The 25457-nt window shown below is 37.7% G+C and overlaps 1 pseudogene; it reads right to left on the reverse strand.

Moving 5' to 3' along the window:
* Positions 1-23436: 23436 nt before the first annotated feature.
* Positions 23437-23885, reverse strand: LOC105718282 (myosin light polypeptide 6-like; annotated as a pseudogene).
* Between the last annotated feature and the right edge of the window lie 1572 nt (positions 23886-25457).

Consider the following 25457-nt stretch of genomic DNA (forward strand, 5'->3'; position numbering starts at 1 on the left):
CTTAATTTATTATTTATGCAGGAGTTATTCAGGAGTGGGTTTTTCTTTTCTTTTCTTTTTTTTTTTTTTGAGACGGAGTTTTGCTCTTGTTACCCAGGCTGGAGTGCAATGGCGCGATCTCGGCTCACTGCAACCTCCGCCTCCTGAGTTCAGGCAATTCTCCTGCCTCAGCCTCCTGAGTAGCTGTGATTACAGGCACGTGCCACCATGCCCAGCAAATTTTTTGTATTTTTAGTAGAGACGGGGTTTCACCATGTTGACCAGGATGGTCTTGATCTCTTGACCTTGTGATCCACCCGCTTTGGCCTCCCAAAGTGCTGGGATTACAGGCTTGAGCCACCGCGCCCGGCCAGGAGTGGGTTTTTCAATGTCCATGTAGTTGTGTGGTTTTGAGCAAGTTTCTTAATCTTGACTTCAAATTTGATTGTGCTGTGGTCTGAAAGACTGTTATGATTCCAGTTCTTTTGCATTTGCTAAGGAGTGTTTTACTTCCAATTATGTGATCAATTTTATAGTGTCATGTGACAACAAGAAGAGTGTATATTCTGTTTTTGGGTGGAGAGTTCTGTGGATATCTATCAAGTCTACTTGATTCAGAGCTGAGTTCAAGTCCTGAATATCCTTGTTAATTTTCTGTCTCAATGATCTGTCTAATACTGACTATGGGGTATTAATGTCTCCCACTATTCCTATATGGGAGTCTAAGTCTCTTTGTAGGTCTCTAAGAACTTGTTTTATGAATCTGGGAGCTCCTGTATTGGGTGCATATATATTTAGGATAGTCAGCTCCTTTTGTTGAATTGATCCCTTTACCATTAGGTAATGCCCTTTGTCTTTTTCAATTTTTGTTGGTTAAATTCTGTTTTGTCAGAAATTAGGATTGCAACTCCTGCTTCTTTCTACTTTCCGTTCACTTGGTCAATTTTTCTTCATCCCTTTATTTTGAGCCTGTGCGTCTTTGCACGTGAGTTGAATCTCTTGAATACAGCATACTGATAGGTCTTGACTCTATCCACTTTGCTGTTCTGTGTCTTTTAATTGGGGGCATTTAGCCTATTTACATTTCAAGTTAATATTGTTATGTGTAAATTTGATCCTCTCATCATGATGTATGTTATTTCACAGACTTGTTGATGTAGTTGCTTTATAGTGTCATTGGTCTTTGTACTTCAGTGTGTTTTTGTGGTGGTTGATGACAGTTTTTCCTTTTTGTGTATAGCGCTTCCTTCAGGAACTCTTTCAAGGCAGGCCTGGTGGTGACAAATTTCCTCAGCATTTGTTTTTCTGAAAAGGATTTTATTTCTTCTTTGCTTATGAAACTTAGTTTGGCCAGATATAAAATTCTGAGTTGGAAATTCTTTTCTTCAAGATTATTGGGTATTGGCCCCAGTCTCTTCTGGCTTGTAGGGTTTCTGCTGAGAGGTCCACTGTTGGTTCGATGGTCTTCCATTCATGGGTGACCTGGCCTTTCTCTCTGGCTGTCCTTAACATATTTTCCTTTATTCTGACCTTGGAGAATCTGATGATTATGTGTCTTGGTGTTGATCTTCTCATGGAGTATCTTACTGGGGTTCTATGATTTCCTGAATTTGAATGTTGGCCTCTCTTGTTAGGTTGGGGAAGTTCTCCTGGATCATATCTTGAAGCATGTTTTCTAACTTGTTTCCATTTTCCCTGTCTCTTTCAGGTACCTCAATCAGTTGTAGGTTTGATCTTTTCGCATAATCCCATAGTTCTCAGAGTTTTTGTTGGTTCTTTAATCTTGTCTGCCTGTCTTATTTCATCAAGATAGTCGTTAAGTTCTGAAATTCTTTTCTCTGCTTGGTCTACTTGGTTATTGATATTTATGATCACATTGTAAAGTTCTTGTGTTTTTCAGCTCCATCAGGGCATTTATGTTCCTCTCTAAACTGTTCATTCTGGTTGACAGCTCCCGTAATATTTTATCATGGTTCTTAGCTTCTTTGATTATGTTAGAACCTGTTCCTTTAACTCAACAAAGTTTCTTATTACTCACTTTCAAAGCCCACTTTTGTCAATTCATCCAGCTCAGCCTCTGCCCAGTTGGGTGCCCTCGTTGAGGAAGTGTTGTGATTATTTGGAGAAGGAGCAGCACTCTGACTTTTTGAGTTTTCAGTGTTTTTTCATTGATTCTTATCTTCCTGAGTTTATCTAGCTTTGGTCTTCGAGACTGCTGACCTTTGGATGGGGTTTTTATGGGAACTTTTTTGTTGATGACATTGAGAGAGTGAGCGATTACTTGGCATAGATTAAAATCTTCAGGAAAATAAGCAGTTACCTTCCAGAAGCTGGAGTGACCAAGTTGACTTCCTCTCATCCTCCCTTTTTCCCTTCGTCCCTTAATTAGAAGCCAATGGTTCAAAATTGGATCTTCATTGATGCTTCTTTTAATTTTACATTAGTTTTATCTGTGCAGAATATTTCCTTGGAATGAGTAATGACATTCAAAGTTAGTCAACTAAAATAAAGATTACTGGGGTTTCTAGTCTAATGATAGTGTGGCAAGATTGTCCCAGAGCTGGGTTTCTTTGGCAAAGTTGGTTGGCCAATTAAATTATAGGAATGGTGATATTATTATTAAGAAAATAATATTGTGTATGGGCGGGTGTTGATTTTCTGCTTGTACTTGTGTCTTGCTGCAGAAGATAGCTGTTCTGCTCCCTGTGGCAGTCCTTGTCAACTTTTTCAGTAGATTCTTTCAGTATTTATCCATATCTCTAATTAATGTTTGACGATATCAACAAAAAAAATTTAAACAAAAAAATTTTGTTTTAAAAATTATTTCTTAAACTACTACTATATAAGGTGGAGATTTGACTGTCCTTTCCTTACTCCTTCTCTACAGGAATCTTATCTCCCCTTCTTTAGAAGGGAGTGATTTGGTAATTGTTATTAGATCAATATTCATTTCCATATGGTATTATAAATATGAAAACCTTAGTTACAGCTGAGCCATAGGGTATACTATAATCATTTTTTTCTTTAAATTTTTTTGTTGATAATTGCCTTATTCCTTTTTTTGCTTTCTTTGTACTGATTATTAATTTAAGCTGAATCTTTGCTTCAGCTGTATCTGTGTTTCTCAGTATGATTGTAGACATTTGATAATCTATCCATGTTGCCTTCTGACCTGGTCTTCTGAAACATTCTGACATACTCTAGTGAAGGTAGATTGGTCTCTACATTAGCTGCATGCTTGCTGCCCTGGGATTTTTCTTAACCATCATCTTGATTTCCTTTATATTTCCAAGTTGGTTTCCTATTTCCCAGAACGTGTGTCATTTTTTCTGCATGAATGCTGTGATAAAAGGTATAGGGGAGTAAAGTTTTGACACCTTGTACATCTAAAGATGTCTTGACTCTGCTTTCACAGTGAATTGGGAATTTAGCAGGATGTATAATGTTTACATGGGAAATACTTCAAAAGTGTTGAAGACATATCTCTATAGTCTTTTGGTATCTACAGGTACTATTGAAAAAAGTTATCATAGATTTCAGAACCTTTATATAAAATCCGATCTTTTTCTACAAAATTATGGGATCTTTTGTTAGTTTCAAGAGTAGACATTTTTACAATGTTTTGTCTCAGGATAGATCCACTTTCATCCACTGTCCTGTGGACTCTCTAGGCCTATCTCCTTTTATTTGGGGACGTTGTTTTGAAATTTTCATGTTATTATTTCCATTCTGTTATTCCTACTATTTTATTTGTTTTCTGTTTATGCTCTCCTCAACTTTATCTTCCACACTTTATACTGAATTTTTCAAAAATTTCTGCTCCTGTATTTTTTTTTTTTTTTTTTTTTGAGGAGGAAGAAAAAAGAGAAAGAGAGAGAGAATAGGGAGGAGGAAAAAGGAAGAGAAAGAGAGGGAGAATGGGGAGGAGGAAGAAGGAAAAGAAAGAGGGAGAGAGAATGGGAGTATTGCTTTCTTGCCCAGGCTAGAATGCAATTTAGTAATGGGTATTGAAAACCTCTTTTATACTGATAATTATACTTAATGATGTAGTCAGGAAGGAATAAGGGAAGATAACAAACAAACAGCCAACCAATATTTAATTTAAACCTATGAAATGCTATGCGATTACTGAGGAGTGATTTACTTCCAATTAGGTAGTCACTTTTGGAATAGGTGTGAGGTGGTAATGTATGTTTTGTGTATTTGAAGTGGAGAGTTCTGTAAATGTTTATTAAGTTTACTTGTTCCGGGTCTGAGTTCAAGTTCTGAATATCCTTGTTAATTTTCTGTCTCGTTGATCTACAGAATCGTTAGCTCTTCTTGTTGCATTGATCCTTTTGCCATTATGTAATGTCATTCCTCGCCTCTTTTGATCTTTGTTGCTTTAAAGTCTACTTTATCAGAGGCGAGAATTGCATCTCCTGCTTTTTGTTTATTAGTTTATTTTTACTCTCTGTTTGATTGGTAAATCTTCCTCCTTCTCTCTGAGTCTTTGTGTATTGTTGCATGTAAGATGGGCCCGGATGCAGCATACCGATGGGTTTTGGCTTTTTTATCCAATTAAAATATATATAAGTTTAATACCGGCGTTTGATGCTAGCTGGCTGTTTTGCCCATTAGTTGATGTAAATTTTTTATTGTGTTAAAGTTCTTTACTTTTTGATATATTTTTGGAAAGGCTGATATTGGTTGTTCTTTATATGTATAGTGCTTCTTTCAGAAGCTCTTGTAAAGCAGGCCTGGTGGTGGTAAACTCTCTAAGTACTTGTTTGTTCGCGAAAGATTTAATTTTTCCTTCGCTCATAAAGCTTAGTTTGGCTGGATAGGAAATTCTGGGTTGAAAGTTCTTTTCTTTAAGGATGTTAAATATTGGTCCCCACTCTTTTCTGGCTTGTAGGGTTTCTGCTGAGAGATCTGCTGTAAGTCTGATAGGTTTCCCTTTATGGGTAACCTGACCTTTCTCTCTGGCTGCCCTTAGTATTTTCTCCTTCATTTCAACCCTAATAAATCTGGCGATTATGTGCCTTGGGGTTGGTCTTCTTGAAGAATATCTTTGTGGTGTTCTCTGTATTACCTGGAGTTGAATATTACCCTGCCTTGCCAGATTGGGAAAATTTTCCTGAATGATATCCTGAAGAGTATTTTCCAACTTGGATTCATTCTCTTTATCACATTCAGGTACACCTATCAAACGTAAATTAGGTCTTTTCACATAGTCCCATATTTCCTGGAGACTTTGCTCATTCCTTTTCATCCTTTTTTCTCCATTCTTGTCTTCTCGTTTCATTTCACTGAGCTGGTCCTCGACTTCTGATATCCTTTCTTCTGCATGATCAATTCGACTGTTCAAACTTGTGCATGCTTCGCGAAGTTCTCGTGTTGTGTTTTTCAGCTCCATCAATTCACTTATATTCCTCTCTAACTTGTCCATTCTCGTTAACATTTCGTCAAACCTTTTTTCAAGGTTCTTAGTTTCTTTGCATTGGGTTAGAACAAGTTCTTTTAATTCACAGAAGTTTCTTATCACCCACGTTTTGAAACCTGCTTCTGTTATTGGAACACACGTGTAATCTATTAAGCCTTGTTCCGTTACTGATGAGGAATTGCAATCCCCTGTAGAGGGAGAGGCATTCTGATTTTGAGTATTCTCTACCTTTTTACGCTGGTTTCTTCCCTTCATTATATATTTATCCGTCTGTCGTCTTTGTAATTACCGACTTTCTAACTAGGTCTCTGACATCCAACTTGTTGATTCCCTGCGCCGAAATCTGAGCAATCCACTGAGCCGGCCAAAACAGCGGTGTTAAGATTGATGGTGCTTTTCTGCCCGGGAATCTCCGGACTCTGCACCAAGAACTGGCGTGCTAAGGCACCAGCAAAACTGCCACGCCGGCCACAAGAGTCGCCCTGGCGACCCGTGGGGCTCCTCCACTGGGAATCTCCTGGTCTGTGAGCAACAAATATTCGTCTGAGAGTGTGGCATCCTCTCGTTCTTTGTGCTTTCACTGGGAGGTACGTGCCCGAGCTGCTAGTCATCAGCCATCTTGGATCTCTCTCCACCTGTATTTTTAATTTCAAAAAGCATTTTTGAATTCAACAAAGATAACTTTCCTCTATCATTTACTTCTTTTTGCATAAATATACTTCTTATCTCTTTGAAAATATTAAATTCTCTTAGGCACCTATTTGCTTAGTTTTTATTCATTTGCCTTTTCTTTTTTGCTTACATGTTTTGTCTCTATTTGCAATAACACATTTTTTTCCTTCCATTCTCTGTGTGGAGTCTTTTATGCTTTGCTCTTATAGAACATAAATCTCAAGTCTTTTGCTGGGATAAGGGATGGAAGCTTGCTTTGCTGCACATACAGATGTCACTACCCCTTACCAAGGTAATCTTGGAGTGGGGTCAGGGGAGTTCTACTTTTGTCTTAAATCAATTTTTAACCCATCTTTTTTCCCCACCTTTACTTTTAATACCAGAATTAACTGGTGCTGCCAATTTCTTAATTTTCGAAGACATTTTATGATACATAAAATGCCATTTTGACCTCTTGCTCTGTCATTTTAGGATTCAGCTTTCTCTGGTATGCCAAATCTATGACCACTCATTTACATTCATCTGCCTTCCAGCTTAAAAGCCTGAACTCTGGTCTTTTCAGCTGTGTGTGTGTGTGTGTGTGTGTATGTGTGTGTGTGTGTCATTAAAGGATTTCTTTCATTGTCATTTTATTGATTTTTTTTTCTGAGAAATAGTAGCACAAAATTGTGGGATACTAACGTTAATATTTATAATTGCCTCTAGTGTTAGTTCAAGTCCTCTAAGAAGCAGTTGTCATGATAGAACTAGATGTGTAAGAGATACACTGGGGGAAATGCATGTACGTATAATGAGGAGAGAGAACAGGAATAGGAGGGAAGAACCTTCCGAAGTGATGTGGTTCTTATGCTTGTGGAAGGAGAAAGAGAAGGAAAGAGATTTGAGTAGGAAGAGCCTCAGGCTACAGCATAGTTTCGAGAAAGACTTGGCCCGCTGAGGTAATGGGCAGTCCCAGCACAAAGGTTGTCCATTAGAAGTCTTGCATATTAGGCAGAAATAATCTTGCTCTAGAACCTGTCCTATGGTTCGTCATTGACCAAGAGCAGCTCAGGGAGAGAATGGCCTTGATGTGAATATTGTGGTAGATCCCAAAGATGCGGCAGATGGAGACTGTCCACAAACTCTCCTTATAGCAGAGTCTTCCTTGAAGTAATATCTGGTCATTGCATGCCCATGACCACCACATTGCTACTCTACAAAAGCATCAATTGAATATCAAATTTATGTAGAAGAAGTATGAGTTACTACAGTAGTCAGTTTGGCAGCTATAATAAAATACCAGAGACTAGATGGCTTATGCAACAGAAATTTATTTCTTATCGTTCTGGAGGCTTGATGTCCAAGATCAGCGTTGTATGGACAGCATGGTTTGGTTTTGGCAAGAGCCCTCTTCTGAGCTCCAGACTGTCGACTTCTGGGCGTATACACTTGATGAAAAGAGTGTGCTGACTTTCTGGCTTCTTCTTACAAGGGCCTGAATTCAAGTCTTACTACCTAATTACCTCCTAAACATTTTACCTCCAAGTAACATCACCCTGGGGATTAAATTTCAATTTATGAGTTTTAGGGGGACACAGACATTCAATCTACAACAGCTACAGTTTAATATTTTTGCATAGAAGCAATGTCATTATCTTTTCATGAAAAGTATACAGTGTAGTTTAGGAGAATGACGTGGAGCACCAGAATCTTCCATGCAAGCTGTTATTGAACTCTCATTTAATTCTGTAACAAAATAGAACATCACTAGTCCATTGCTAAAATGCTGACATTAATAACTCAAAATGTATTATGATTGTGTTTTCTTGTTCCTTTTCCATTTCCAACCTTATTTGCTATCTGAACTATCTGCAATAACCTGCCAACATGTCTTTTTAGTTCTTGTCCTGCCCAATGACCATTCATTTACTGTCTAGCAGCCCTGAGTATGGACTTTTAAAAGTAGAGTCAAATCTTGTCATTTCTTCTAAAAACTCTGCCGCTTTCAAACTGCTCTTTACATGGCCTGCAAGCCCCCATATGATCTGGTAAGTTTCTCTACCACAATACCAGCCCTTCTTCCTCCAGAGCTTTGTGTTGTGTTTCTGTGGTCTGGAATACCCTTTCCTTGCTCTTCATACTGTCATCTCCTTCTCATTCTCTATATTTTAAATACTGTACAAGTTGCATACATTTGATTTGGGCTGCTTATAACCCAGGACAAAACCAAGATCCTGAGTTTTATGACTAGCCCAGGAAGTTCCTATTACAAATAATACTCAGATGTCCATCAGCAGCTACATAACATGAACAGAGCTGGTGTTTGCTCTCTTGGAAAGACTGAGAGAGAAAAAAAATAAAGAAGCTCTCGTGTTTTAGGTTCTTTCTGTCAACAGGTTAGTCAAATGCTTCCTTTGTAAATGCAAATTTTCATGCAAACTGGTAGGTACTAAATATGAGAAGACATTGACATTTGGAGAAATGCCTGAACAAAATGAATTGTTTACATACAGTGTGGCTGTATGTTTAATTTTTTATTACAGCTAAGTATGTATCTAGACTGCTTTCAGACCGGTAACCCATAATATGGATCCTTGGGTACAGCAAGTTCTCAATAAATTATCTTGAATGGAACATGTAAACACCAGAAGCACAGGATTTCCACGCAGATAGCTATATATCAATTCTGTGGTATCCACCCTGCCAGAAGTAGTGAGTACAACTTATTTGCACATCCTGTTTTAAAAGTTGAGGACTTATGAATATTTGAGGATGGCTGGCTTGGTGGAAAGTGCGGTGATAGGCCTGGAGGGTTCGTTACTCCATGCTTTATTCAGTCTTTCCTGTTTTTAAATTAATGTTCATACTTACAAAAATGGGGACGGTGAAAGAAAAGCAGTCCCAAAAAGAGGAAAACAAAGAAATTTCCAGTAAATCAGTTGCTCCCTTTCCTACATGCTTATTTCTTTGTCACTTTTAAAAGAGAACAAATAGGAAGATAATTTGTTCCCTGTCTTCTACTACCTATCATTGATATGGTTCGACTCTGTGACTCCACCCAAATCTCATGTTGAATTGCGGTTCTGAGTGTTGGAGGTGGGGCCTGGTGGGAGGTGATTGGATCATGGGGGTAGTTTCTAATGGTTTAGCAGCATCTCCCTAGTGCTGTCTCATGATACAGTTCTCACGAGATCTGGTTGTTTAAAACTCTGTAACATTTTCCCCTTTACACGTGTGCTCTCTCCTGCTCTGCCATGGTAAGATATGCTTGCTTTCCCTTCACCTTCTGCCATGATTGTAAGTTTCCTGAGGCCTCCTAGCCATGCTTCCTGTACAGCCTGTAGAACTGTGAGTAAATTAAACCTCTTTTTTTCATAAATTACCCAGGCTCAGGTAGTTCTTTATAGCATTGTGAAAACGGACTAATGGAATCACAGTGTGCAAAATATTAAGTAAATTATGTAATATTAATGCTGTGTTGATTCTCTCTACAAAGGATTGGCAACCTTTCTGTAAAGGGCCAAGTAGTTAAGATTTTAGTCTTTGTAGACCATATAGTTGCTGTTGCGTCTTCTTCTCCATCTCTTCTTCCTCCTCTTTTTTTTTTTTATAACTCTTTAATATGTAAAAACATTGTTATCTCATGGTTGGGCAGTGATCAGATTTGTCCTGCAGATGAAACTTGATCTATACAGTGATCCAACTCAATTTACAGAAGTCAAACTCAGACAGAAGCTGTCATCTGATATTTTTATAAACATAATGCAAAATATTAAACTAAGTTTATGGAATAATTATATACAAGAAAAAATTAGAACATGTATTTGCATATGAATAGAAAAAATAAAATCAGAAATACACAGCAATTCAGATATAGAAGCATTTCCTATTTTCTTGTGCCTTCTGAGTGAGAGTTACAGAAATTATACTTCTAAATTTATGGCTAGGATTTCTAAATTTCCAGTTAGATTACAGGTGAGGGAAAAATATAAATGTTCCACATTATAATGGGAAAGAAGGATGGGTTTTCCCCCACAGTATTTGGAGAATGTGATGAATGGATTAACTTTCTGCTGCTCTGGGTACCACCAGTCTGTGCATACAGATAGTAAAGCGCTGGTATTCACAAGGATCTTGTCAGTGGTGTGATAAAGATCTGCTCTCTAAAATAAAATAAAAAGTATTTGCTGCCGGGCATGGTGGTTCACACCTGTAATTTCAGTACTTTGGGAGGCCAAGGTGGGTGGATCACTTGAGCCCAGGAGTTCATCATGGGCAACATGGTGAAACCTCATATCTAAAAAAAAAAATACAAAAATTATTCAGGTGTGGTGGTGTGTAACTGTAATCCCACTACTTGTGTGGCTGTGGTGGGAGGATCACCTGAGCCCAGGAGGTCAATACTGCAGTAAGCTACGATGGTGCCACTGCACTCCTGCCTGTGTAACCGAGTTAGACCCTGCCTCAAAAAAAATAGTACTTGCTGATTTTTATGTTTCAAATAACTGTGGCCCATTGCAAGCTATCAGTGGCTTAATAATCAGAGAGCAAAATTCTTGACTTTGTAATAATTAGCTGTAGGAGCTTGTTCTGAGTCAATATTGGTTTTCTATCATTCGCTTAATAGAGAGTTTTCCAGGTTTCAGAATACTTTCTTTGAAAGATATTTCTTAAGATGTCAGATTGACTTGTGTTTGATCAATATTTTTAAAGAAACAATACGTAAAACTCTTAAGCGTTGTTACCTTATTTAAAAAATCATATTCTAGTTCAACAGTAGACTATAGCCCATTGGGCTGAATCTGGCCCATAGCCTGTTTTTGTACAGTCCATCAACTGAGAGTATTTTTCACATTTTAAAGGTTTGTAAAAGAAAAAGAGGAAGGAGGCGAATATTAAACAGCAACCATATGTGGCCAGCAAAGCCTAAACTATCTGGCCCCTTACAAAAAAAATGTGTGTGACCCAGTTCTGCTTCATCATCACCAGAATTCAAAAATAATATATATATTGGTCTTCTATAAGAGGCATACAGTATTATGTAGAAATCCAAAGACATTATTATTTTCTGAAAACAAGGTAAGAGAGGTAGAAACGTGAGCATAATTAACAGTGATGGATGCTTATTGCTTCACCGTAGTATCCTCTTTACTCTCTATATGTATCCCATAACATCATGTTACACACCTTAAATATACACAGTAGAACTTAGTTTTAAGAAAGATATGTTAACAAAAATAGAGCAATATAAATAACTCAAGTTAGATTGTGTGTTTTTGCTTAAAGATACTGTTTTAATCGCTAAAAATACAAATGTAAAATTCTTGCCAGTCTTTGGAATGGCAAAGCCGTGCAGCAGCTGCAACTCAAATTCACAGTTGTTTATCACATTAGCATACCCTTAGTATGTGACGCAGCAAGGCTACTGCTAGCTATTTCACCAAGAGAAATGAAAACAAATGAACACAAAATGACTTGTGTCAGAATGTTAACACAGGATAATTTATGACGGCACCAAGCTGGAAACAGCTCATATGGACATGAGTATGGCAGTAAGGAAACAAATTGTGATGTATTTAGTGGAATACTACTCAGCAATAAAAAGGTCCACTTGCTGTTACATGCAAAAGCTTTCAGTGAGCCAAGAAGCCAGATTCAAAAGATTGTACACTGTATAATTCCGTTTTCTGTAAGAAGACCAGATAGTAAGTATTTTCAGGCCATATTGTATTTGTTTCAACCTCTTAACTTTGTCATTGTAGCTCAAAAGCAGCCAGAGTCAATATATAAGGAGAGAGAGTGGCTGTACCAATCAAACCTTATTTGTGAGCACTGAGATTTTAATTTTTTTTTCTTTTTGGCCAACCAACATGAAAAAATGTTCATCATCTCAGTTGAGATTTTAATTTTATAAGTATTTTATGTATCATAAAATATTCTTTTTGAAAAATCTTTTAAACTGTAAAAAATATTTTTATCTTTAGACCTTTAACAAAAAAATGTTGTGGGTCATAATTTTCAAATGCTGTGTTGTAGGTGACACTACACTAATGTGAATGTCATAAAACAGATACAAGTTGCCTGAGGCAAAGGATGGGGTGGGGTTGATTGCAAAGGGCACAAGGTTAATCTTGGGGGGATGATAGAAATGTTTGCTATCTTGATTGGAGTGGCGGTTACATAAGAGTATAGATTTGTTGCAACTCACCAACTGTACATTTAAAATGGGGCATTATATTACATGTAAATTATTCCTTAATAAAGTGATAATTTTTCAAAAAAAAAAGTAAAAGAATAAACTTCAGGTAGATGTAGATCTATTTATTTCACTCTTATTCTCCAAAACTTTCACTAGCTTGAATGCTATTTCACAAGATAGCAAGCCTATATTAGGAGGTAACAATTTTCTCTGGGGATTAAGGATCAATCAGTTTTTTTGTTTGTTTGTTTTTTGGGGTTTTTTGGCAACATTTAGGAGTGGGGAGACTTGAAGGAAAAGAAAAGAATTAACTGATTATTGAGCTCTTAACTAGTTTGTTGACTCTTTAGTATCATGGTCCTATGCCAGTATCATGGTTACTATACCAGTAAGATATACCACATTTAGAATCTTTTAAAAATTAATTTGATTCAGAGCTGCTGACTTTATTATCATTATGGTATACTGTACAATCATGGAAATGTGCTTAGAAATAACAGAAACGAGCAATTTTAAACATTATACTGACATAAATGATGAAGTTACATGATAATGGCAACAATCAAGCTTAACATCAATTTAATGTTAGTATTATACTGAATGCTTTACCTGTGTTAGCTAATTAAATCCTCAGAATGTCCTTCTGAGGTTTGATGTCTTTATCGTCTTCATTTTCACATGGAAAAAGTGAGACTTGGTGAGGTTAACCAGCATGTTTAGACTTGCACAGATGGAGGCCAGGATCTCTAACTCTGGAGCCTTTAGCTTGATAAGACAGAGAAGAGATTTTCTTTCCCAGAAGTCTATTAGAATAACAACAACAACAACAACAAAGACTAGAAATTCTGGCTCTAAATCCTCTGGGGATTTTCAAGTATGAGAATATAAGTGTCTTAATTTTCTAAGCTCCATAAACTTAGTATCACTTTACTTAGTATTTACTTTACTTACAAGTGTGCAAAAAATGTTTGTGGAATGAAAGAATTATTTAGGAATTGTTCCCAGAATGCTTTGACCTTAATTCCTTGTCTAATTTTTTTCTCTTCGTTTAAAATTCCTTTTTATTAAGATGAAATTCATACGACATAAAATTCTTCATTTTAAAGTGTATAATCCAGTGTCATTTTTTAGTACATTCACGTTTTGTAACCATCGCCTCTATCTAGTTCTCTTTCCCTAATTTTTAAACTAAGTATAAACTTCAGAGTTGATACATTATTTTTGTGTCTTCAAGCCCAGGACAAAAATATATATTCAGCTAGAAATGTTTTTGGTCACAACTACTGCCTTATCTCTAGCAGTGTAAACCACTTTAGATGTTTGAGGCTTATGGACCTGGGTACCACCAACATACTCTCCCGGCTGCTGAATGAAGAACACGTTCGCAAGTCAAGACAATCTTTTTCAAGATCAGGCATTCACTGGTTATGCAAGCTGCATTGCTGATATGAGTCCAGTTGCTTTTACACTCCTGGAGTATGTCATTCCTCTTTGATCACTCACAGTATTTGCTGACTTGTTGGGAAATGATCAAGAGTGTTACATTCAACCAAAGAATGTCCGGGACTAGGTTACAATTCTTAGAGTTCTCTTCACTGTCCTTAAATAGAGACAGGGAAACCGTGATTCAAAAGTGATTGCATGCTTTCAGATGATATGGAAGTTAGAAATTGTAGACACCTGGGCTGTTACGTTACTCATGGGCTTGTTTTATGACCAGGATTGATGCCAGATGAATGTTGCTTGGGCAGGCTGCAGTGCTAACTCCCAGGTGAGGATTTATAATGGCATTCTGATAAGGAGAGAGCCATTGGGCAAATCACTACTGATCTCTGAAAGTTCACCAGAGATTGCTATCAACGGCAGACATCTGTTTACTTCCTTAACTTTATCTATGAAATTCCCAGATGTGTATGCCCCAAAAATGAGGGAAAAAAATGTGTTGCATCTTCTTTTATCAATTGTCTGTGCCATTCTACTTCAAAATTGTTTTTTTTTTTTCTTAGAGTAAGATGTTTGTATTAAACTGTTTTCTCATGATATTTTGGGAAACCTACTGAGAGGGAAAGAAAAAGAAAAAATTAAGAAAGAAAAAAAAAGAAGCACTCTTTTAGACAATCAATCATCTATCAGTCTTCCTCCCAGACCATACACCTGTTCCTTTTAAGTTTATTTCAGGAGTGAATGAGAAAATGACTTGATTACATTGTGACCTTCAGTCTAAATTCCCCTTTATGAAGCAATTGCAGTAGATAGTAAGACTCCGAGAATTGCAAGCACTATATGTACAGTTAAACAGACACATCTGGGAACAATGGTTATTTTTATGATAGAACAGAATTTCTATATTTAAATAACACCTCAAGAAAACGGATTGATCGTTAAAGTGTTAAAAATGTCCAGAAAAGTATATTGCATGATTGAAATACATAAGAAGAGGACCTTCAGATCTGATGTCTGCTATACTCTGTGATTACTTTTTATTTTTCTGGTGTCACTGTTCAGTCTTTTAAAACCAGATGTAAAATTCAAACAAACTGCAAAAGCAGATGAATGGTCCAATTTCATTTATAGTGTGACTCAGCAGCTGTACTCCATTTAAGGCAGGTCGGACATAGTAATAATTCACTCTAATTAACTACTCCTTTCTGATAATGGGTCCTCTTGGCATAATTCCCTAAAGAAAGCTTTGAAGTTGGCTCAAGTTACCAGCAGGAATCATGATAACGCTTTTGTATGCTTCTTAGAAGTTTTTGTCCCCAGAGATCTCCAGATAATTCTCTTCCCATGATTCATATGCTTATTGTTGCCTTACAGCATTTTCCTGGAAAACTTCTAATCTCAGATGTCTTCCCTATTTGCCTAAGGTTTTCTTCTGCTACCCAGAAATCATCATTCTATGAAATGACATCACAACGAATATAGTACACGAACTGCACACCCAGAAATATATCACAGATTATAATGGAGGTGACTTTTTCATATTACACCATTTTTGAAATGTCCATGTGACTTTCTCAGTTTATATAACTGATGATCAAGGAACATATATACATCAGTGGAGAAAAGATCATTTTATGGTCCTGCTATTTTTGCCTGCTGCTTTAGCAAGTCTAAATAAAAGAAAGTCAGAAAAATGTTTCTCAAAAAAGAAAAATACAGAAGATCAAAACAGTTGTGAGATGGTACGATGTCCGAAGTAGACCTGACCTTAAGCATTCTGGTGGAGTGATCATTTATTTTCTCAAGGACTTGATTGTCATACTGCTCCTTGGCAATGCTCAACATCAGTGCTTTTAAAGTCCTAAATGTATGCATTCTAAACCACAGCTCAAATAATATTTAACTGTTATTCTCTTGTGTTGTAATTCTATGCCAATGAGGGGGTGGAAGAGTGGTAACTGCTATCACCAAGTATAGCATTTCATAACATCTTTGAGCAGACAGAAATAACTTCCTTCAAAAGTATACAGGGAGACTTTGATGTAGAACATACTGGTTCTTGCCCTCTGGAAGTCACTCATCACTGGAAAGACAGTTAATGAGTTTCCCCAGATACGCGTTTCTTCCTGTTTCTGTCATTCTTTAAATACTTGTCTTTTGCCACCAGCTTTTAGTCATTCATTACTCTGCAGATTTGAATAGCTGCAAATTCCAGAGGGAGTAAAATTGAATAATATCTGAACTCATATGGCCAAACATACAGGCAGGGCTTACAAAATACCCCAATGCCCAAGGTCCTATTTGCTTAAATTGTTTAGATCCCACTTGGGAAGGAACTCACCTAAGAAAAGAGTCCATAGACGTGGCATATGGACAGGGGTGGAGTAGGCAGAGTTCGTAGATGTGTATGTATTTTGGTATTGGGAGAAGAAAAGAAATTATCAACTTAACTGAGACATAAGTTAAATATGTATAAGTTAAATAAATTGCACCCATTTTAAGCATATACTTTGAGAAATTTTGAAAATATAAACCTGGGAAACCACCTCCACAACTTAAATATAGAGCATTCGTTAGCCCCCAAATGTGCCCCTTTGTAGTCATTTCAATTTCTTAACTTCTGGCCACAGGCACCCGCTGATTAGATTTGTATTTTTTGGAGTTTTGTGTAATTCTAATCTCAGAGTTTATACTCTCTTGTGTAAAGCCAGTGTTGTTGTGATTCGTCCATGTTGTTGCATGAAAGTAGTCTATTCTTTTCATTGCTTATCATAATTTCATTTTATGGATATACCGTAATTTGTTTATCCAGTCACCTGTTGATGGACATTTGGGTTGTCTCTCATTAAAGGTGCTATGAACATTCATGAACATACATATACAACTCTTTTTGTAGACATGTTTATGTTTATTTTGGCCAGATATCTAGTAGTACTATGTCCAATGGTAAGTGTATGATTACCTTGTTAGAGAAACTGACAAGCTGCTTTCCTGTGTAGTTGTAATATTTTACATTTTCTACCAGCAGTGTAGAACAGGTGTCCTACATACTTGCCAACTCTTGGGACAGAGAAGTTTTTTAATTTTAGCCATTTTAGTGAGTTTATAATGATATCTATTTGTAGTCCTGATTTTCATTAATGAATAAAGATGTCAAGCTTATTTTAATGTACTTATTGGTTATTTGTACATCTTCTTTTGTTAAGTGTTGGATCAAAACATTTTTATATAGGGTTATTTGATCTATTACTGATTTTCAAGTATTCTTCATATTCTAGAAGTAATTCCTATACCAGATATATTTATTGCAAATATTGTCTCCCAGTCTATTTGCTATTTCTCTTATCAGTATCTTCCTTCTAAAGGGCAGATGTTTTCTTTTTTTTATTTTTATGATGTCTAATTTGCCCATTTCTCTTCTATGAGCTGTATTCTTTGTGACTCATCTAAGAAATCTTAACCTATTCCAAGTTTGTAAAGATTTCCATTGTTTTAAAAGTTTTATGTTTTTCTTTTGGACGCTTACATCTATGATGCGTTTCAAGTGAATATTTTATGTAGTGGAAGGGAAGAGTCAAGGCTCACTGTTCCATATGTATAAATACTTATCCCTACACCATTGTGCAAAAGACTGTCCATTTCTCTATTGGATCGTCTTGGTAGCTTTGTCAAAATTAACATATATACATGCCCACATATATGTGTGGGTATATTTCTGACTTCCTGATAGGGTTTGGCACCACCTCCTCACCCAAATCTTACCTCAAATTGTAATTCCCACAGTCCCCATGTGTCAAGGGTGGGACCTGGTGGGCAGCAATTGGATCATGGGGGCAGTTTTCCCCATGCCGTTCTCATGATAGTGAGTTCTCACAAGATCTGACAGTTTTATAAGGGGCTGTTTCCCTTTCACTCATTTGCTCTTTGACGCCTGCCGCTGTGTAAGACGTGCGTCTTTCCTTTCCACCATGATTGTAAGTTTTCTGAGGTTTCTCCCAGCATGTGGAATCAGTTAATCTCTTTCCTTTATAAATTACCTGGTCTCAGATAGGTCTTGATAGCAGTGTGAGAACAAACTAATATACTTGGCATTCTGTTCCACTAATATATATTTCTATTTTTATGATAACAGCACACTTAAGAGTAAGTCATAAAATCAGGTATTCTTCTCTTTGTATTTTTTTCCCTGCTATTCTAGGTTATTTGCATACCCATATGTATTTTCAACTTGTCAATTTTTTAAAAAATGTAGACTACTGTTAACTTGCTTGGGGTTGCATTAATTTTATAATTTTATAAATAAAATTATAGAAATATTAACAATATTGAGTCTTTTAATCCATGAACGTGTTATACACTCCATTTATTTAGGCATCATTATTGTTTTGTAGTTAATGCAATTCTTTGCAGTTTTTAGTGTACAGGTCATGCTCACAAATTCAGTGTCTTTTATTTTACTCACAAACTCAGTATCTTTCATTGGCATTATTAATCACTCAGATTTTCTATCTCTTCGTCAGTCAGTTTTGGTAATTTGTAACTTTCAGGGTATTTTGTAGTTTTATCTAAGTGGTCAAATTTATTATGAAGTTGTTCAAAATATTTTCTTATTATTTTAATGTTTGTGGCATCTCTAGTGATGTCCCCTCTTTTATACCCCATGTTGGTGATTTGATAATTAGTTTATTCTCCCTCTCTGTTACTCTCTGTCTCTCTCTCGTGCTCTTTCTCCCTGTGTCCCTCCTTTTCTTTTCCCTCCTCCTCTTTCTCTCTAGAGCTTTAAGTCTACCGGTTGACTGCTCTGTAACAGAATAAAATTTTGGTTTTATTTATTTTTTTCTATCATTTGTTCATTTCCTATTTCATTGACTTGCACATTTTTCTTTATTATTTTTTCTTTTCTATGTATGTGAAGTTCAATGTGTTCTCCTTTATCTAGATTATTTTTCATAGTGGAAGGTTAGATCATTGCTTTTAGATCTTCTTGTCTAACATAAAACTTTAATGCTATAAATTTTTCTCGAAGCCCTTTAGCTCTGTTCCACAAATTTTGATGTGTATTTGTAAATTTCTTTTCTGTGAAACATATTTTCTAACTTTGCTTTTGATGAATTGTATTCATATGTTATTTTACAAGATGCTATTTATTTTTCTGTTGTTTTGAACATAATTACCATTTCCTTAATAGCTGTTCAAAGTCCTGCTAATTCCATTTTTCATCTTCTCTATATGAGTCATTTTCTACTAACTGATTTTTGTCTTGATTATGGACAACATTGTCTTCCTGGTCCTCATGGCTGTTTTTTTGTTTCTTTGTTTTTGCCCTGACATTTGTTGTATGTCTTTAAAGGGTATTAATGTTGAGTAGATAGTTAGTTGAGCTTGTTTATTTTGAAGTTTGTTTTTAAGCTTTGTCATGATGGGTTTAGCGTAGTCTTTATCCTAAGGCAAATTTTGAGTCACTACTAAGGTTTGACTTTCCTGGGCTCACCATCTAGTGTCCAGGTGTGCCATAAGGACTCTGTGTTCTGGTGAATAGTAATTAGGGCATTTTCCTGTCCTGTGTGAACTCTGCTAGTTGTTTTTAGGGCATTCCTGTCCTGTGTGAACTCTGCTATTTCTCTGGTATTCTACTTTATGTAACTTGTATTTTCCTGGTACACTGCCTTACATGGTTTCATAGCATACATGTGTAATTTTGTATTAATAACAGATTCAAATGGACCACATGATGATTTCTGAGAGTTCTTGCTCTACACACCTTTGTCTTAGTCACCTTGGGCTATATAACAAAATACTATAAACTAGGTGGCTCAAACAGCAGAAATTTCTCACAGCTCTGAAGGTTGGGACGTCCAAGGTCAAGGTGCTAGCAGAGTTGGCGTCTGGTCAGGGCTCTGTCCTTGAGTTGTAGCCTTCTTGCTGTGTCTTCACAGATAGGCAGAGAGAGCTCTGTCTTCTCCTTCGTAGGCGGACACCAATCCCAACATGGAGACCCCACCTTCATGACCTCCTCTAATTCTGATTACCTCCCAAAGACTCCACCTGCAGCATTACGTTGCTGTTAAGGTTTCAACACATGAATTTTGAAGGGGACACCTCCTTCCTTTTTGGTACTCCATCCTGAAAATTACAGCCACCCGAGTCTTGCTGAACATCAGTGTTTACTTAAGGAAACCACCATGTTATGTTTGGGATGATCGTTGCAATAGGTCAATACCTCTGTGGTGTATAAACCACTTCCAGTCAGGTCTGGAAGAAATCATGGGACTCACCTCATTTGTGTCCCCTCTCTCGGGAATCATAGTACTATTGCTGCCAGTTTTTCAACGTCTAAACGTCGTTTCCTCATGTATTGTATTCAGTTTTATAGCTATTGGAGGCAGAATGTGTCTTAATTCAGGCTGCTGTAACAAACAACCCTAGCCTGGGTGTCTTATAAACAATAGAAATTTATTCCTCACACTTCTGGGGACTGAAAGGCTGAAATCAGGGTGCTAACATAGTAAAGGCCCTCTTTTGCATTGCAGACCCTTGCCTTCTCATTGTATCAACATGTGGAAAAAAGGTAAGAAACTTCTCTGGGCTGTCTTTTTCTAAGGGCATGATTCCCCTTCATGAGGGCTCCAATCTAATTACTGAGTTACTTCCCCAGGGCTCTGCCTCCTAATACCATCACACTGGGGTTTAGGATTTCAACATGTAAATTTGCAGGGGCAGAGGGGTAGAATGAATATTCTGTTCATAACAGGGAATTAAATCTAGTCCCCTTTCCTCCATCAGGAGAGTTTTGAATATAGCAGAGCAGAGCAATCTCCATGCTGTTGAGATTGATCTCTAGGTATCCCTTATCCCTCTGGGACTTACCTTCAATGTCTGGAGAACAGAAGGTAAGACAACAACAACAAAAGCAGGATTGTTGAAATCTCTGTAAGACACGGAAAGCTAGAGTCGGTTCTGCTTCGTTTCCTAGGTAGCAGGGTGGAGCACAAGTTGGCATGGAAATTATTTTGCCTACCTTAGCATTGGTGCATGGAACTGAAAAACAATTCCTGGAATGTAGGAGGAGATTTTAGTAGCCAGGCCAGCTTTCTTCTGCATGGCAACCTGGGGGTCAGAACCTAGGAGGCGAACTTTAGAAACAAACCAAAAAAAAAAAAAACAAAAAGCCAACTTGCTATTCAGTAGTCTGGGTAGAAGGTGTCAGATGCAGACCTGTACCAATACAGAAACATAAACTCTAGGCATACTTAGAGCCATCCAAGGTCAGGAAAACTATCTTGATTTTATACTTGTAGACCTTATCTGTTGAAGTAGTAGGGAAAAAGGCAGAAGCACTTACTCTGATGGTCCCCAAGGATCCGTGTGATTAATAATCACAAGGAAAAGTGGAAAGAATTCTTCAGGATGGCTTTAAGGATTAGCTTTTGAGCCATCTGTGATACATTGCCTGGGAGTTCTGAATTAGTACAGAGCTCTTTGAGGAAAAAAATGCTTTTAAAAAATTCTGTAGGTGGTGTTTTAAATAGAGATACTGTTAACACATCTTTTACCTCTGGGCTGTGTCTTTGGGGTATAGTCAAGACCTATTTGCTTCAAAAGTATCTTCAGATACTTCGTTTTCTTTTTTCTTTTTTTTTTTTTTGAGACAGGATCTCACTCTGTCACCCAGACTGGAGTGCAGTGTCTCTATCACAGCTCACTGCAGACTCAACCTTCTGGGCTCAAATGGTCCTCCCAGGTCAGCCTCCTGAGTAGAAGGAGGGGTCACAGGCATGAACCACAAGGCCCAGCTAATTTTTGAATTGTTTTGTAGAGACCAAGTTTTCCCATGTTGCCCAGGCTGGTCTCAAACCCCTGAGCTCAAGTGATCCTCCCACCTTGGTTTCCCAAAGTACTGAGATTACAAGCATGAGCCACCACATTTTTGGCTGGGTGTAGTGGCTCATGTCTGTAATCCCAGCACTTTCGGAGGGTGAGGCAGGTGGATCACCTGAGGTCAGGAGTTTGAGACCAGCCTGACCAACATAGCAAAACCCCCACCTCTACTGAAAATACAAAAATTAGCTGGGCATGGTGGCGGGCCCTGCAATCCCAGCTACTTGGAAAGCTGAGGCAGGAGAATTGCTTGAACCCAGGATGGGGAGTTTGCAGTGAGCCAAACTCTACCACTCCATTCTCCAACCTGGGTGACAGAGCTAGACTCTGTCAAAAAATAAAAAAGAGAAAGAAAAGAAAGTTTCCATGGTCCTTTTCTTAGATAAGATGTTGTTAGTCTTTACAAGCTATATCCTGGGCAAACTGGAGAATACCTCTTTGCCTGTTAAAACTATCCAAACCGTGCGTCACCCTCTTGTATGTGTCCCAGCATAAACTATGAAACTGTGGGCGCATAGTGTATCGTGACAACACTCACAACAATACAGATCTCTCCTCGAATACCTAGGGAGGAGTTTATCACTCCCTTTCTTGATGCTTACCAATTACACAAACAGCCTGTGGTTAAAGGGTGAAAAATCTTCTTTTTTCCTGTGTTTTTGGCCTAGACCATGGGTGTGTTAGGCGCCTGGTTTTAATGGTTATTTTAATGGCATTTTAAGCCACAGGCTTAGATTGCTCCTCTCTCTTGCCAGTTCTTACTTGTCTTTTATGTCCTACAAGCCCTGTTCTTCAGACCCCACTGAGCAGAGATGGAGTTTTCTCCTGTGAAGTATGCAGTACAAGCAAATCACTGGCCCTCCGTGAATAATAATAGTGTTAGGGGCTGTGGCAAGAGATGGAAACTGGACATTTTCTGACCCTTAGTTCCATAATGTTCTCAGAGCACATTCATTTTGGCATATACTTTGAAAACTGAAAGCTCTCTGAGGGGCTATCAATCACTGACTTCAGTAACTTTATGTATGTGGTCACTTATATGCACTTTGATTACAACATCCATAACTTCATTTAAAAAATTGCTGAAGGCCTACTATGTGTAAATCATGTTGTTGAGCACAGTGGGGTGAAAGATGATGAAAGCTGCTATAGGTCTGTTGCGTGTGTATGTAGCATGCAGGTGAACACGTGAACACATACACAAGTGGAAGGCATGTGCACATGTGTATATAGCAGCTTTTTAAATCAGGTTGATAGTTTGATTCTTTTTATTTGAAAGAATACTTTGGAAACCAAACCTAATTTCACTCAAGAACTTTCTTTTTACCATTGTCAACACTTGTTGAAATAAACAGATGAATTAGGGGCCATCAAAGGGTCCTGAAAGCCAGTTGTCTCTCAATATATTTTTTTAACTTTTGACTCTGACAATATCAAAATGACTTAATAGTACTTAATTTCCAGTTTCTTTGTCACTGCTAGTGTTTGTTTATCATAGATTTGAGGAAGTACAGAGGATATGAGATAAATTTCCATTCTCTTGTGTATGTGCATATATGTGTATACAGTGTGTCCTATTCAGAAACTTCTAAGCAGTAAGGATGATGGCAGGTATGAGTATGGAGTAACTTTTTTGGGGGGGGGTTGTGGAATGGGGCGTAGAGAGCAAGTTTATTTGATAAATGCTGATGGCACATATGCTCCAAAAGAGATAAGACGGGAAAGGCGCTGTGATAAGAGAGCCTAGGGAGCCTTCAGGCTAGATAGAAAATCTCCCACAGGGAATGACATGGGCTCTGGGAGACTGGGAAGGTCCTCAGCCATTTAGCACCACAAGGATGAGCTGTGTCCCATGGGCCCGTCACCCTGACAGGATATGCCTCCCAGTGCTTCATGGTCGATAGAACCATTGCTGTCCTCATGCCCTGCCACCAGCATCTCTACTTCTTCCTCTGTCATCTTCTCACCCAGTGTGACAAGACCTTGCGAGATTTCAACACCCATGATGGTGCCATTTCCTTCCTTGTCAAACATCTGAATTGCTTCTACATAATCTTCATAGGTGCCCTGGTCCTTGTTCTTGGCCACCATCTGGAGCATGAGCAGAAAATGCTTAAAGTCCAGCCCCCTCACATTCATCTCATCACTCTTGGGGTTCTCCAGGATCTTGAGCACCTCAGTGTTTGTGGGGTTCTGGCCCAGAGCCCTCATCATGTCCTCACATTGGTTGTACAGGATCTTGCCATCACCTGTTCAGTGAAACAGCTGGAAGGCCTCCTTGAACTCTGCGGTCTGGTCCTTGGCGAAGTCTCACACATCTTGACTGTTTAGCTCTGCGGGACTTTTCCCCATAGTAATGGCCAGAAGTGGCTTTTTGTAAAGGATTTAAACTGACATTCGCTTCTCTACCCTACGCCAGGCTTACTTGATTAGTAGCAATGGGTGACTTGAGATGTGAAGTCAGCTCTGGCTATCTCTGGAGACTCCTAGCCCACAATTGACTAAATCTAACTCCTTTGGGGATTAAGATTATTCAGAAATTTGAAGAATCCTTCTCTCTTTCCTCTCCACCCCTCCCTGGGGAATGTGCTCTGAACCACACTCCTACTCTTACACTGAAATCCCCTTATTAATCCATTTAAAATTGTCTTCGTGAGACCTTATTCATTTTCAATGGCTTTGATGTTGCTGTAACAGTGGATTCAGAAATTGTTTTGGTAAATGAAATTTGACTCTCTGGAAATCCCCATTCCTCCATTCCCCTTTGAAACATGCCCATAATGATTGTGACAATGTATTATGGCAATCTTCTAAAAAATAATTTCCTGTCAAATTTTTTAAGCTCCTCCTATTCTTAACAATGTCTTAGGGATATTGCTTTGATGTTTTGCCCCCACAGTAGACATCTGTCCAATGAAGAACACCATAAAATAATATTTTTAAATGACGTTTTTATCATTAAAAAATTTTAAGGAGACAAAATCTGTTTTACACATTTATCATTTCATATTATAACTACTTTTCCTTTTAAATTCCTGTCCATTCTTTTGAATATCTGTGACAGTTGAGAAGATTTAAGAATGGATAACTGAACTTAGCAGATGTATGACAACTTCTTTTGTCATCTATATTAGTCTGTTTTCACGCTGCTGACAAAGACATACCTGAGACTGGGAAAGATACAAAAGAAAGAGGTTTAATTGGACTCACAGTTCCACATGGCTGGGGAAACCCCACAATCGTGGTGGAAGGCAAGGAGGAGCAAATCCTGTCTTACATGGATGGCAGCAGGCGAAGAGAGAATGAAATAGTGGTAACCCTTGATAAAACCATCAGATCTTCTGAGACTTACTCAGTACCACAAGAATAGTTTGGGAAAAACTGCCCCCATGATTCAAATTATCTCCCACCAGGTCCCTCCCACAACATGTGGGGATTATGGGAATACAATTCAAGATGAGATTTGGGTGGGGACACAGCCAAACCATATCAGCATCACTATTTCTTTTTCCCTTCCTAAACAATCTAATAGGAGCTTCAGACAAGAATTACCATTTTACTACTTGGGGTTTTGTCTACATTATTCTTGCTTCTCCATTCACTTTTGGTTAAATGTATTTATCATTAGAGTGTCTCCTCTTCTGCCTCCTTATTCTTTTTTCTCCTATGTCTCCTCCTCTTTCTTCTTCCTGTTGTTCTATTTCTTCCACATCGTCTAGACACTGCCAAGTATTTCCATGAATTACCCTTTATACCTTTATCATAGTTGTATTATCAAAGTATTATCCTATTTTAGAGATGGAAAAAATGGAAGCTCTAGAAAGGCAAGAAACTTTCTGAAGATCAAAAGCTAGAAGTGATTAAAACAGGTCAATTATTTTG

Source organism: Aotus nancymaae, unplaced genomic scaffold (genome assembly GCF_030222135.1).
Source record: "Aotus nancymaae isolate 86718 unplaced genomic scaffold, 86718_ANA_hifiasm-v0.15.2.pri h1tg000089l, whole genome shotgun sequence".
In the NCBI taxonomy this organism is placed as follows: Eukaryota; Metazoa; Chordata; class Mammalia; order Primates; family Aotidae; genus Aotus; species Aotus nancymaae.